The following is a 14,835-nucleotide window of genomic DNA, read 5'->3' on the forward strand; positions in this document are numbered from 1 at the left end:
TTTCTTTTCTTTCAATGATCAGTAAGAGATTGCCAGATTGGGGAAAGGATAGAAAATGGGAGCTAAGTTGTGAGCCATTTACTTGTTTTCTCATCTATTTCAAAGGGTAATCAGGAAGTACTCTGAGGTTCAGAAATGCCTCACCAAATTTCATGCAAGTTTTGTTGAAATATAAGATTATGGCATATCACCTAACATCGGTTCTTATTAAGAAATTGTTCCTGCTTAGGAAACTCTTATTATCATTAACTATCTTCATTAAGTATTTTCATTTTAGAGGACTGTTTTTGTTTTTTTTTTTTTAAATATCTTCCTTTGGCTTCTTCATGTTATTAAGAATCTAAATGTGCTAAACATTGTGCTGAGTGGGAAAAGGTCTCTGTCCTTGAGGAACTTGTCATCTCTTGGATATAGAGCAGATGTATGAACAAGTGAATTACAGTATGAGTATTAAGTGCCATCATTATGGAGACCATCCTTCCTGGTTTGCGTAGTAGAGTAACAGTTTATATCTCTTGTCCTGTCATGATTCTTAATATCTGTCATTCTCAAGCGTGTCCCAGTTGAGCAACAAATCTTACGGTCACATAAGTTACGCATGTGTACATGATATTTTGCATATACGTTGAAGATCATGTGACAGGCAGGAGAAATCAAGGATTACTTTCTCAGAAAAGGTGAATTTTGAGCCGGGGTAAGATCGCTGAGGGCATTGAAGTCAGAGAAGCACATTTTACATGATCTTGGGATGTAGGGGGGCTTCCCAGGTGGCTCACTGGTAAATAATCCAGCTGCCGATGCAGAAGACACAGAAGACATGGGTCCAGTGTAGGAAGGCACTAGGTATTCAAGAAACAATGGCACACAGAAAGTTCCTTGTGGCTGGAGCTTTGTGGCCTGAGGGGTTAAGTAGTGGGGATAATTTTTAGGAGAGTAGTGAAGAATGAAACCAGATTTTAATGATTAAGGAATGAATGAAAGTTGAGGAAGGTGAGATGTTAAATATAGACACCTTTTTAAGGAATTTGGCAGTAAAGGGAAAGAGTGACTGAGGTGATAGTTTGAGATGAAAGATAGCACTTGGTCATTCTTAAAATTGGTGGTGAATGTCAGAAGGGAAGGGGAGAAAAGCATGAAAGAGAAAGGGCTAAGTGAGGGCATGAGATCCTAAAGGAGGTGGGAAGATACAGTCTGGTGCCCAAGAAAATGGGCGAACCTGTGAAATGGGCTGTGTCATCTTGGCCAAATAGTTTTACTTTCCTAGACCTTAATTTCTTCAAATCTAAAGTGAGGGATTGAAGTGAAGCTTCTAATTGTCCATCTAATTATGGTTCTGCATTTTATCAAAATATTGTGAGAGGCTAAACCAGTTACATGCACCCTCCTCATCCTGTGAAAGAGAGGGCTCCATAGATTAAAGTTTGGGTTACAGGTAAACAGATTTCCTTATATTAGGACCTGTCAGAGCCTCTAGAATGCTAACGCATAGTAAGAATATTAAAGAGAGGGTTATAATATACAACAGTTCTCAAACTGATATAACTATGTAATCTAGCATGTCATGTAGCATACTATGAAAAACATTTATCTAAGCATTTATTCTCCCAAGTAATTAACAAAAAATGTTTTCCTAAGTTAATGGGCTAACTGCTTAATGGATATTGTCTCTCATGAGCATGGTGTTTGCTTGGAAATGATGTATTTCCTTCCAATATCAAGAAGAAGATGAAGAAGAAGAAAAACCCTGGGCATATAGAATATTGGCAGAAATAAAACACACAGCCCTGTCTAGGCATCATTGCTTTGAGATGGTGACAGAGATCTGGACTGTACAGCTCTTCCTTTGGATAAGCTAAAGAAAAAGCATTATTGGCTTATAAAGATTTTATAAGGAAGGCCAAGAAGACAAGTGCTGTCTTACGTGTATGATTTCAAAAGTTCCAAAAGGCTTAAGGAAAGTAATTATGGAATAATGTGCCTGGGTTGGAAAGATCCCCTGGAGAAGGGAAAGGCTACCCACTCCAGTATTCTGGCCTGGAGAATTCCACAGACTGTATAGTCCATGGGGTTGCAAAGAGTCAAACATGACTGAGCAACTTTCACTTTCAAGGATATTTAGGTCATTGTAGTTCAGATATCATCTAACATCTTTATTTCTTATCACTTCAGTACATTTTAATATGAAATTTAATATACTGTTTAACAATGTACTTTACTGGCAATATTGGGCCTCCCAATAATGTTTTCCTTTTAATAGAATTTCCTAGCATGTATGTGTTCTTTTTCAATTCTTTTTTTTAGCTTGAATGGTTATTTCATATTTATGTTTTGTATCTGTAGGGTTTCTTTATTGTCATAATCCCTCTTATTTTGGTTGCTTTAGATTGTAATCATCATGAGCAAGCAAACCTCTTCCCTGCTAAAGGGCACATGGAGTTTCCACAGAAAGGCTATTTTGTTGATTGATTCACCAGTCTTTTTACTGAGCACCTACTATGTGCTAAGTACCATGCTAAGGCTGGAGAAAGAATGAGAGAATAGGACACACTCTGGCCTTCCTTGCCGTTTTCATTTCTCTTGCTCTTGGTGCTTCTTCCTCAGGATTCAGCTCCTCCTTCTCTTCTGATCTTCTTGGCCGCTGTCATTTCACTGAACATGCAGACACAAACAGATACACACACACACACACACATATACTGATTAGATAAAGGGTCTTGATTAGATAAAGGATCTGTAGCAACTGTGGAAGCTGCTGGGATCTGAGACAGAGTCAGTGGGATTTGTTTTCACTTGGAAACTGGAGGCGTGGTTTCAGGTGGGTGGTGGCTGGTTTACTGAGCTCTGGTTTACTTTGCTCTGTTGATTTGAGTTGCCTCCGGTTTCCTTAGGTGAAAATGGATCATGGAAGAAACTGAAGCTGTGGTTAAAGGAGGTACTGAGGGGCTTGGCTGCCTCTTCTGAGACCTGGAGTTCTTTCAGGGACTGGCTGTTGCCTACACGTTCAGGGGGATGTTGCACACAGATGTGACTTCTTTTACTTTTCTTCACAGATTCTTAAATTGTGTTTACCTTCTTGTTTCCCTGACTCTCTTTGGTACAAAGGTCAGAGGTTTCATTTGATTACTTTTTGGTTCTCTGTTAAACTCAGCTGGGTCACCTTGTTCCACATAGCTATTTAGAATTTGTTCTTTTTTTTTCTCTCTCTCTTTCTTTCTCCTTTTCTCCTTAACGTGTCCACTGTTAGGAGTTAATGCTCTCTCCTTTTATTTCTACGGACTAGATGTCAGAGGACACCATATTAATTGAAGTCTGTCTCCTCTATTACCTTTCAGGAATAGACTTTCAAACCCCTTTTGGAATGATAATCTTCAGTAGAAAGAAATGTGTAATAGATTGTTTTTTAAACTCCGTTTCCTAATTCTTGCATTGCTTTGCATTTGGGCTATTTGATTTCGCTGAAGAGGCTTTATTGGTCTCCTTGCCATGCATAAACATAAATTGTGTTTAAGCATATAAGGTGCTTCTAGCTCCTTGAAAGAAAATACATTTGATATCGCACTGCTGTACATTGTTGACTTGTTTCTAACACCACACTTAAGAGCACAATTATAAATAATTTTGCCAACATCTCCTACTGGTACTTCTAATTAATCTCTTGGATGTGTCTAGAAAGACCAGCCCTGTGCCTGCCTTTGCTCCTTATGGAGTCAGTTCTCCTGTGATAATCTCTTATCTGAACAATTAACTGAGAATATAAAATCCTTCTTTTTTAAACCTGGTAGAACTGCATGCCAAAAAATTCAAGTTATATATTTTTAAATCAAAATTTTATTTTTCATAGTTTTCTGCAATGATGCAAAACAGAACATTTTATTTTTGTGAAACATAGCCTTATTTGTTAAGACAGTAATGTTAGGATTCAGATCAGTTCAGTTCAGTTCAGTTCAGTCGCTCAGTCGTGTCCGACTCTTTGCGACCCCATGAATCGCAGCATGCCGGGCCTCCCTGTCTATCACTAACTCCCGGAGTTCACTCAAACTTATGTCCATCGAGTCAGTGATGCCATCCAGACATCTCATCCTCTGTCGTCCCCTTTTCCTCCCACCCCCAATCCCTCCCAGCATCAGAGTCTTTTCCAATGAGTCAACTCTTCGCATGAGGTGGCCAAAGTACTGGAGTTTCAGCTTTAGCATCATTCCTTCCAAAGAACACCCTGGGCTGATCTTCAAAATGGACTGGTTGGATCTCCTTGCAGTCCAAGGGACTCTCAAGAGTCTTCTCCAACACCACACTTCAAAAGCATCAATTCTTCGGTGCTCAGCTTTCTTCACAGTCCAACTCTCACATCCGTACAGATAGTCTTCCCTATAGTATAACAAAACAAATGCTTAGGATGAATTTGAGTAAATGATGAAAATTTTTAAACAAGAGCTCACTTTTGGGTCTTTCTTTACTCACTTCATGGAGAGAATCCTTGGGAACAAATTAAAAGACTTTGATTTATCTTTTCCTTGTACAGAACATTGTGTTCTTTATTGTAATTGAAAATTCCTCTCCTCTTGGTTGTAGTACATATTTTCTTCTTTCCTTATTCCACAACTCCCACTCTGTTTTTGTTTGTTTTTAATTCTTCCTAAAAGGGGTTAGAATTTTTTCTTCAATTCTTTGAAAGAAAAGGAGAGTTGATTGTCACTAACCGATTTTAGTGTAAGTAAAATGAAATATTGGTTAACCAAAGGAAATCTGACTAGATTGAACAATTGTATAACTACTCATTAAAGGCTGCTGCTCCATGACTTACTGGTGGTGTTACTCCTGGATTAACTAACGTGCTATACTGTATTGTGGTCATATTAAAGTCACTTTTTAAAAATAGCTCACATCATGTGCAAACTAAGAAAGGGTCCACTTAGAAACCAGGGACAGCAAACTCAGATGCTTCCTAGGACTAGATTGCTTAGAAATGAATGAAGGAGGACAAAAAACAAGTTCATTCCTTCTTTGTCACCACTGAGCACTGGCAGATTGTTGACTTGGGAAAATAAAGGCTCAGCATTGCCAGATCTTTATTCCTTTCTTTCCTTGATAGAGTAGATATTCCATTTTATGTAGATTTCATCAATTTAAAAAAATTATTAGATTTTATAAACACTGTACAGTCTGCATTTTGTACATGGACTGTCAGTTTGTGCTTCTGGAAACCCTGTCAGTTTGAAAGATAAATTTGGGATTATACTAAAAACAATATGCATAGTATTTCTAATTCTGTGGTCTCTGATCAGTGGTGCATTTCCTTTGGGAAAAAGTTTATTTTCGAGTTCTGTGGTCCTGACTCTAAGCAAAAAGCCTGGAAGCCAGTTTGGGTTGATAGTTGCCCCAAAAGCATGTTGGAAAATGTCAGGAGTTATAAGTCAGTTCCTAATACTGTCCGATGAAATCTTCAATCTTAGTCTGGACTGAGTCTGCAGTTTTCCATATCAGATTGGAGTAAGACCTATTAAGAACTCAAAAAGAATTTTAACTTTTGTCACCTATTTCAATTAACCTTAAAATTTATAAAATTATATTTTTTGGTATAATTCTATCTTTGTAACACAAATTATATTCTTTTTGTTCTTCCTTCTTTAGAATGTAAAGCAACTAAATATGTACAAAATAATATTTTATATATTCAGAACTCTTCAACCAGACTTCAACTTTTACTTCACTTTTAATTTTTTTGTGTTTTCTCCCTAAAAAGAACTAGTGTTATTCATAATCATACCAAATAATTACAGAATTGCTTTGTTATATTTTGTTTATTATATATATTTATTGAGATTAGCTATCCTTTTTAAAAATAATTCCATTCCAAATCAGGACTAGTTTTTGGTTCTTTTCAGACTTGCCAGCTGTTTTATACATTTGTTTCTATTGCTAGGGATTGTTGTACCATGGTATTTTTTCCGTCATAACTGTATAATCTCGTCTCAGTTCTTTATTTTCAAATTTATGTCCATGATATAACCTTTTGTTTTGAGTTCTAATTATGTCCATTCCTGAGTTAGCCACACCAGTTATCCCTGTTGTGATATCATCTTTGAAATTAAGTATCGTGTGTTCTTTCTTTATTGAAGGCAGTTAGCTGGAGTGTTTAAGAAATACTGGCCTCATCCTTGGGGAACAGTGCAGTAGGCTTCTTTGACATTGAATCATTGGTTCTTTCATAGGCCCAATTTGGTCATCTGATTTATGTGCTATGTATCTTAACAATTGAAGGGTAGTAACATACTGGAGAAAAAGTACATGTATTTTAATGTCTGGGTCATCCAAACTGAGGACACCTTAAGCTGCCAAAGTGAAATTATCTGTAATTTTGAACTTATTTTAAAGTACAAAATACAAGTATTCTAGTTATACTTGTGGTTTTAGAAAGTATTTCCTTCTCATTTGGATTCTCAAATACATAATATAACCCTGTAGCATATTATGTGCGTTTGTGACACTCCCATGGGGACCTTGGGCTCATAAACCAGCAAATAGATTATATAATGCTGCATAAATGCTGTATTTTTCATCTGACAGACATAATCTTGATCCTATATTTTTATGTTACCTAACTGCTTCAGAATACCACTTTTGAAGCAACCCATCAAAATGGAAATTGCTTCTAAAACATGTAGCAATAAATATTGGTCAAGGCTCTGTGTAATTCAAAGTGACTCAGTACTTGAAAACCAGTCGATTGAAATTCTCTGTTTTTAAAAAAGGTTGATCATTTCCATTTTATGGAATTGTTTGATTCCTTTCTACCTTAGTTAGCCATATATTTTCCTTCTTTTAGTAAACATTCTTTTTTTCTGATTTGTCTGAAGTATGTCTGAGAGTGAATCAACCATAAAGACAGGCATAGATAGAATGAAAATCCATAATATTGGGAATTTATATGATATGGAAATTTAAATTGTATATGAGATCAAGACACATATGTGGGACTCATAAAACCAGATATGAAGGGATGAACATCAAGTTGAGTTTGATAAGCAAAACCCGAGCTTTGTCTCTGCTCTGTTACATTTGAAAGACTTGATGCCAGAGCTGAGATTTCTTTCCAGCATTTCATAATCTCACTGTTGTATCACTCATTTGAAAGCCTACTTGCTTTTTCTGCTTTTCTCTTCACCAATAATTGTTAGACTCACTTGTCCTTTTCTGAGAGACATGAAGGGAAACCTCCTAAAATTTGCGATCTGGTTTGGCCAAATCCACCTGCAATGCAAGAGACCCCGCCTGGTTCAATTCTTGGGTTGGGAAGATCCGCTGGAGAAGGGATAGGCTACTCATTCCAGTATTCTTGGGCTTTGCTGGTGGCTCAGATGGTAAAGAATCCACCTGCAGTGCGAGAGACCTGGGTTTGATACCTGGGTTAGGAAGATCCCTTGGAGAAGAGAATGGCTACCGACTCCAGTATTCTGGCCTGGAGAATTCCATGGACAGTGGAGCCTGGCGGGCTATAGTCCATGGGGTTGCAAAGTCAGACATGACTGAGCGACTTTGATGTTCGCTTTCACTTGGTGTAATGGAAGATTTTCGGGAATTTCCTGGCACTCCAGTAGTTAGGACTCTGTGCTTCCTACTGGGAGTCCTGTCTGGGAGCCAGGATCCCACATGCCACATGACATGGCCAAAAAACCCCCAAAAAACAAAAGATGCAAAGAAAAAAGAAACAAAGAAGGTTCTAGAGCTGTCAGCTCTGGCTGTAGGTCCTTCTTCCTCTCATCCACTTTATCTTATCTGGCTGAATAGTCAGGTGAGTGCTTCCTTCACTGTGCTTACTTCTTTGTCAGAAGCATTCTGAAGCTCCCAACTTTTACTGCACTAAATCTGAATTCCCCCTTCTAAGGCTACAATAACATGGTCTCATCTTCCATTCTAAGTGGGGATTTTTAAAAAATGTAATTTTCCCCTAAACATATGTGCATTTCTCCATTTTTGCCTTTGTTCATGTGTTCCAAATCCTCTTCATTCTCTATACCCAGTTTCAAGGGTCATCTTATAAATATAACTGTTTTAGGCTCATAACAGTTTTAGACTCTGATCTCTTTCAATTCTAATATATATATATATATATATATATATATATATATATTTTACCACTTTATTTGTTACGTTATATTATAACATATTATAATATGTTATATTATGTTATCTTTCTCAGTTATATTATGTCTTAGTTTTATTTGCTATTTTACAACCTGAATGCCAGACCTATGATCATGTCTTTTATGACCAAGTTCCCATATGTTTTCCATACAAGTAGGTGTCATTAGACACTTTATTGGTGATTGATCTCCTGGCTGTTTCACATGAAGTAACTTTTATAAGCAGACATGGGCATAAAGACATTGGATTTTAGTATGTTTCACTTCAGTGAGAGTGAATGCTATAGAAATATCCCGTCTACAAAGTGGAGGTATATGCTCAGTTATTTTCTGACAAAATTTGTTAATGAAGACTAATACATGAAATGAAACCTTAAGGACTTATTGAGTATTTGTTTTATAAAATATAATTGACACAGTATGCAGTTTTCACTATGTGGGTTAATCCCTGACTTTTAAAGCATTTGTGCACTAACTACTAACTTACCCATTTGCAATGATGTCTCTTTGTGGTCTTTTCATTAGATGGGTTGGTCTTCCTAAGCGAAGATTTGCGATTTACTCTACATGTTATTATTCACTTTTTATTTCTACTTCAAAAAAGGACTATTACTAAAAACAGATCGTGAAAAACTAGTTAGCATATAAGAGAATAAAGACAATATACTACTAAAATTTTAAGCTTGCATTGTTAGTCTAAGTGCAGAACATCTTGTTCCCTAGGTAGACAGGTACTTAATCAAATGGTGAGTGGAAAAAAGTGTAAACTAATTGCTTTTGTGACTGGATTCTCTATTCTTGACTCTGTTTCTCAAAGAGCAGTGCTTTGATGTGAAGTCAGTTGACCACTCGCAGTTACCTCATTTTGGAGTGAAGTCTAGCACTCTGAAAAGATAAATTATTCTTTGGGGAGCAATACAGTTTACTAAGCTGTGTATGAGGTTGGGGGGTCAGGTGACCTGACTGTGTACAGATTGTAAAAGGCAAGTGTCAACTGACAGTGTGTTCTGTTCTCTAAACCAGCACTCGAAGACTAGTGGTTCAGCTTGCAGCTCCATTCTTACACCACTGGTCTAACAGAAAAAGGTTTTATTGTTTGTTGGCTAGTTAAGCCCTACACTGGTTTAAAATGTTTAGATACTACTGCCACTTCAGTATTATATCTAGTGAATCTAGGGTGGCCTTGGAGGGCAGGAAAAAAGGGGTTAGGGAACCTCTGGTATAGTTTCATTTCTCTGAATACCGTTCTCCTTTTCTCTTCTAAACTTTCCAAATGCTTCTGAGAATCCTAACTTAAATCTTGTCTATCATTTTGGTAATACCATTATTCTTAACCAAAATATCTCTCTAGAAGCCTCTAGCTCTGTGTGTGTGTGTGTGTGTGTGTGTACACAGTCTCAGGCACATTGATATGAAATTTATGAAGGAATGACTGATGACTTTAAATTATAATAAATTTTCCAAACCATATTCAACAAATGCAAATACATCATTTGCCTTTCAAGGGGCATTTGTCCTTCCTGTTTAGGAAGTACTTTATGTCCCATGCCACCTTCTTCTGATTATCTTTAGTGTTGGCAGGGCTTGCCTTGTGGTTCAGCTGGTAAAGAATCTGCCTGCAATGTAAGATACCTGGGTTTGATCCCTGGGTTGGGAAGATCCCTGGAGAAGGGAAAGGCTACCCACTCCAGTATTCTGGCTTGGAGAATTCCATGGACTGTATAGACCATGGGGTTGCAAAGAATTGGACATGACTGAGTGAATTTCACTCACTTAATTTTGGCAATATTTATCCCTCAGATAAGGGCTTCCCTGATAGTTCAGTTGGTAAAGAATCCACCTGCAATGCAGGAGACCCCCATTCAATTCCTGGGTGGCGAAGATCCACTGGAGACGGGATAGGCTACCCACTCAGTATTCTTGGGCTTCCCTTGTGGCTCAGCTGGTAAAGAATCCGCCTGCAATGTGGGAGACCTGGGTTTGATCCCTGGGTTGGGAAGATCCCCTGGAGAAGGGAAAGGCTACTCACTCCAGTATCCTGGCCTGGAGAATTCCATGGACTGTATAGTCTATGGGTTCACAATGAGTCGGACACGAACGAGCAACTTTCACATCCCTCAAATATATATATGTATATGTGTGTATATATATATATATGTGATAAAATATATCATATGTATATGACATATGATAAAATATAACCCTTAAATATATATAGGAAGAAATATATATATGTGTGTGTGTGTGTGTGTGTTTATGATTTGAGAAAATAGCTTCATGTCACTTGGAGCCAAGCTTAGTAGATGAAAAAGAGAACTAATCAAATGAAATGAATAATGTTTGGCTTCAAAAGAGTTGTAAATATAAAATAAGCTTGGTTTTCTTGTGTAGTTCATAACTAGAAATACATGTGTAATGTCGCAGTATATATAGGGCAGCATCACTCACACATTTCTCGCTGCTTTTCAGTTCCAGCCTTTGCTTTACATACCAACGAAACTTCAGGTGTGTTGTATTGCTCATCAAAGTACCACTTTCAGAAGATTGTACTTGAAGGGGTTTTTAATAGCACTACAAAGACTGCTCTGCCATGCCACCGAAAAGCTCTCCCCTGCGTTAAGTGTACATTTAATCAACATTATGGCAATTATAGCTCTTCTTGAAGTCCTTCACCCTCTGTTTTGTGGCAGGAACTTTGTCCAGGATAAAACTGTCATGAGTAGAGGTAATCTGAAATTCATTCTCCTTCTGTTTATGTCAGGATAAGTTGGGGGGATGGGCATGGATACCCATTTTTTTGATAATTGAAGGAATTACAGCTGAAATCTATTCTGAACCTCCAAGATAACTTGTTAGAATTTCCAACACTTAAAAATGTTGTGATGTTATTTCTCAGTCATTTCTTTGCACTGTTTTAATAATCTCATTGGGTATATTAATGAGAAGTTGTTATGAGGCTTAATGCCAAATTGAAAAAGTCCAAATTTGATGACTCTCAGATAGTTTTGTGTCCTTGATAAATTTTACATGTGATTTTTTTTTCTATACAGCTATATTTTTTTAAAAAAAGAGTATTGTTGTCTTCATATGTTTTTATGAGTTCTTCACTTAGTAGTTTAAATCATATGTCTTTAACACAGTGCTGCAAACTCATTGCTGAGAGAGTGACGTTCTCCTTACATAGTCACAGTGAATCCCAAAGTGTCAGGGAGCATACCCTGGTTTGGTTTCCCAGTTATCTGTTCAATAGCATTGTATTTCATGTCTTTGGGAAAACTATTTGAAGAACTCAAATATACAAATTAAGCTTTTACTTACTTCAGGTAATGATACTGTTGGACCATTGGTATTGACCTAGAAGAAATGCAGGCTCAGCCTTCCTATAGATGAGTCTTGATGCTATGAAAACTAACATAACTTTAATCTGAAATCATAGGTCTCTACTGAGCAAGGTAGCAGTTGTTCTGAACTCTATATGGATCATGTCACTTTTGAAGTCACGGGTTTAGTCCTGGAGTGCCTGTGCCAAACATGAATTTTATTTAGAGGATGTTTTGGTGAAAAAAAGTAAATCATCTTGAAAAACTTCTGTTTCAAATTTAACGAAACTGGGAAAGCTTGGCTTGGCGATAGGAAGAAATAGCTCAGGGAAGATAAGGTAAGTTGATAGTTTTTCCTTATCTGAAGAGCGTTTGCCTTATATAGAACTAGTAGACAGGTTCTGCGTGCAGCACTAGAGGGTAGAAATTAACTTGGAAAATGATATTTCTCATTTTCAACTAAAAAAGTAACAAATTAGGCAAGGTGGAGTATAGGAATGAGAGAGTCAATTCCCAAACCTGGTGAAGAATATGAAAGTGTATTTAGGTGCTTTGGGCATAGGACCTATGACTTACAATCTTACATGGACCCAACCTTCAAAAAGCTTGTAGTACAGTAATCAAAATAAGCTTATTTATAACTCTAACGGTAGAAAATAATGCTTTATTAGATTGTGCTGATAAAGTCCTATGGGACATGGAGGAAAAAGATTACTTTGAGTGGATGAACCATCAGTCTCTCCCTTTTAGAGCCTCAACCAGGGATATGTGCTGATAACTAGACTGTACGCTTGAGAGAAACTTTAGAGAAGTGAACAAGGAGGGGAAAGATCTGAGGTTCGATGGGTTAAATTCTACCACTGGGACTCGACCATGTTATAAAACTTCTGGGCCTCTATATCCTCATCTAGAAAAAGAAAATTATAGTATCTGCCATGATTTAATAACAGAACTATCATTAGGATCCATCTGGATAGTGTTTGTAGAAGGTATTTTCAAAAACTCAAAAAAAAAATGATGCAAATATTAGGGATTGCTATGACATAACATTTCATTTATCTTGCCTGACTATGTTTAGGCAAGTAAAGGCCAAATTTTTTTGACTTTTAGTAATCGCCTTATAGAGACTAAATAGTATTTCAAGATTAGAATGCCTGAATAATATGATGATTATAGGTCTCTTCATTCTCTGTATGTGTGTGTGTGTGTGTGTGTGTACATGTATGTTAAGAAAAGACAGTCTTTGGACAGCCATCATTATGATCCTATAACAACCGTCTGTTGTAAAGGAAAACTCTTGAAGTGACAGTATTTACACACAGACTTACAGGGACATACACATTTCTTGTTAGTGGAAATTCTTTTCATTGATATTTTTAACATTGGGGAAGCACAGGCTGTTGTCCTTGGAAATACCATAGAGATGTGCTGACAGAATAATATAGGGAAAAAAAGTCCTATTACATATAACTCTGTAGTTATATGGTTAGTGTTTAATATTAGGCAAATATGATGGAAAAAATAAGTCAACTTTGATTTAAAAATTACTTGAATCATAAAAATGACAGTATATAGTTTAATTAAAGCATATTCTCCAGGCCTTCCATAGCTCCCTGTCCTTCTGATTCAGTGGTTCTCAACCTCAGCTACACAGTGGAATTCCCTGGGGAGCTTTAGACTCCCAGTGCTCGGACTGCACCCCTAACCAATTAATTCAGAATCTCTAAGGGTGAGAACCAGTTATCAGTATTTTTAAAGCTCCCCAGGCAATTCCAATGTGCACCCAGTTTGAGATCCACGTCCCCATATCTATTCGTAGTACCATATTGGATTTATAAACTGGAATGCTATTTTTCACTCCAGCTTTGCCTCCTTCATCCTATTTAATCTTACCGAGTTCTGCAGATTCTCCCCGAGCTGTCTTGGTTTAACCCTTACCTTCCCCAGTAAAGCCAGCCTAGCCAAGGCCTTTAAAGCTTCATACCTAGTTTTCTTCATCTGCTGCTAAGTTACTTCAGTCGTGTCCAACTCTGTGGGACCCCATAGACGGCAGCCCAACTGGCTCCCCTGTCCCTGGGATTCTCCAGGCTAGAACACTGGAGTGGGTTGCTGTTTCCTTCTCCAATGCATGAAAGTGAAAAGTGAAAGTGAAGTCGCTCAATGGCATTACCAGACACTTTCAAATAAGTCTTTCAAACAACAGTACAGTTTTGTCATTTCACTTAAGACCCTATACTGCTTTGGCATCCTGAAATCCAGGATCCTTTCTAACCAGACTTTATTTAAACGATGAATCCTCCAATTGCTTCTATTTCTTATTGCAACATTTTACAGCTGGGAAGGAATTGAAGGTTTAGGAAGATGAGTTGTAAAACTCTTTTCTCCTGTAATCCTGAGATTCTGTAGAGGAGCCTTGAAGCAGGCACCATGGAGGGAGAGGCTAACAAGAGGCATGTCTGGGTTCACTGTTGCCCCAACTCCAGCCCTTAAGGCAGCTGGAGCAGATCCATGCTGGTTGCTTCATATATTGGGGTCAGGCTTAAGATTTCATTAGAGCCAAAAAGAGTAAAAAAAAAAAAAAAAAAAAACGAACAACGTTGAAAACCATGAAATCTGATCCTCTCATTTCATATGACTGGAAACTAAGGCTCAGAGAAGTAAAGTTACTCAACCAAAGCCATACAGCTGAAATCTGCCCTTTGTTCCATCTAGTGTGATCTCTCCATGCTCTCTGAAAAATAAGAAGAGATATCGTCATACTAGCTCTTGACACAGGGCCTTGCACATACTGGTATTTGTCAAATACTTGTTGAATGAATGCTATTTTGCACTTCTCTGTTTCTGTTCATGCTGTTACCATAAAAGCACCCCCTTTTAAAAAGAGATGCTTTTCATATATAAAAGCAAGCCCTCAAGGCATATCTCACCCTACTTCTGCCTCCAAGTCTTTCCTTACAGCCATGATTTGTAAAAGTAACTTATTGGGTTATATTTTAACCTTTTTAAAATACTGTCTTATTCTCTAATTATTTTCCGTGTCTGCTCTTCTCTATAACAAGATTGAACATCTGTACCTTAAGTGCAAGATTTTTGCCATGTGCCCCTTTCCTGTTTCCTCCAGTATAATGAAAGTCGCTTAGTCGTGTTGGACTCTTTGCCACCCCATGGACTCTACAGTCCATGGAATTCTCCAGGCCAGAATACTGGGGTTGGTAACCTTTTCCTTCTCCAGGGGATCGTCCCAACCCAGGGATCGAACCCAGGTCTCCCGCGCTGCAGGCGGATTCTTTACCAGCTGAGCCACAAAGGGAAGCACTCCTCCAGCATGAGTTCAGGTCAGTCGTTCGGTCGTGTCCGACTCTTTGTGACCCCAT

At 37.7% G+C, this 14,835-nt stretch overlaps 1 protein-coding gene across 7 annotated transcripts in view; it reads left to right on the forward strand.

Moving 5' to 3' along the window:
* FIGN (fidgetin, microtubule severing factor) overlaps positions 1 to 14,835 on the forward strand; it is a 136,190-nt gene that overhangs the window by 42,017 nt on the left and 79,338 nt on the right. For 4 of the 7 annotated variants that reach the window (XR_011570938.1, XR_011570939.1, XR_011570941.1 and 1 more), the window contains one exon: positions 1 to 14,056. This exon is cut by the window's left edge. The exons of the other annotated variants lie outside the window; for them this stretch is intronic. The gene's annotated coding sequence lies outside the window, so the exon portion shown is untranslated. Of the gene's footprint in view, positions 14,057 to 14,835 lie in introns of those variants that run through there. 7 annotated transcript variants of the gene reach the window in all.

The sequence above is a fragment of the Bos indicus genome, chromosome 2 (assembly GCF_029378745.1).
Source record: "Bos indicus isolate NIAB-ARS_2022 breed Sahiwal x Tharparkar chromosome 2, NIAB-ARS_B.indTharparkar_mat_pri_1.0, whole genome shotgun sequence".
Classification (NCBI taxonomy): domain Eukaryota; kingdom Metazoa; phylum Chordata; class Mammalia; order Artiodactyla; family Bovidae; genus Bos; species Bos indicus.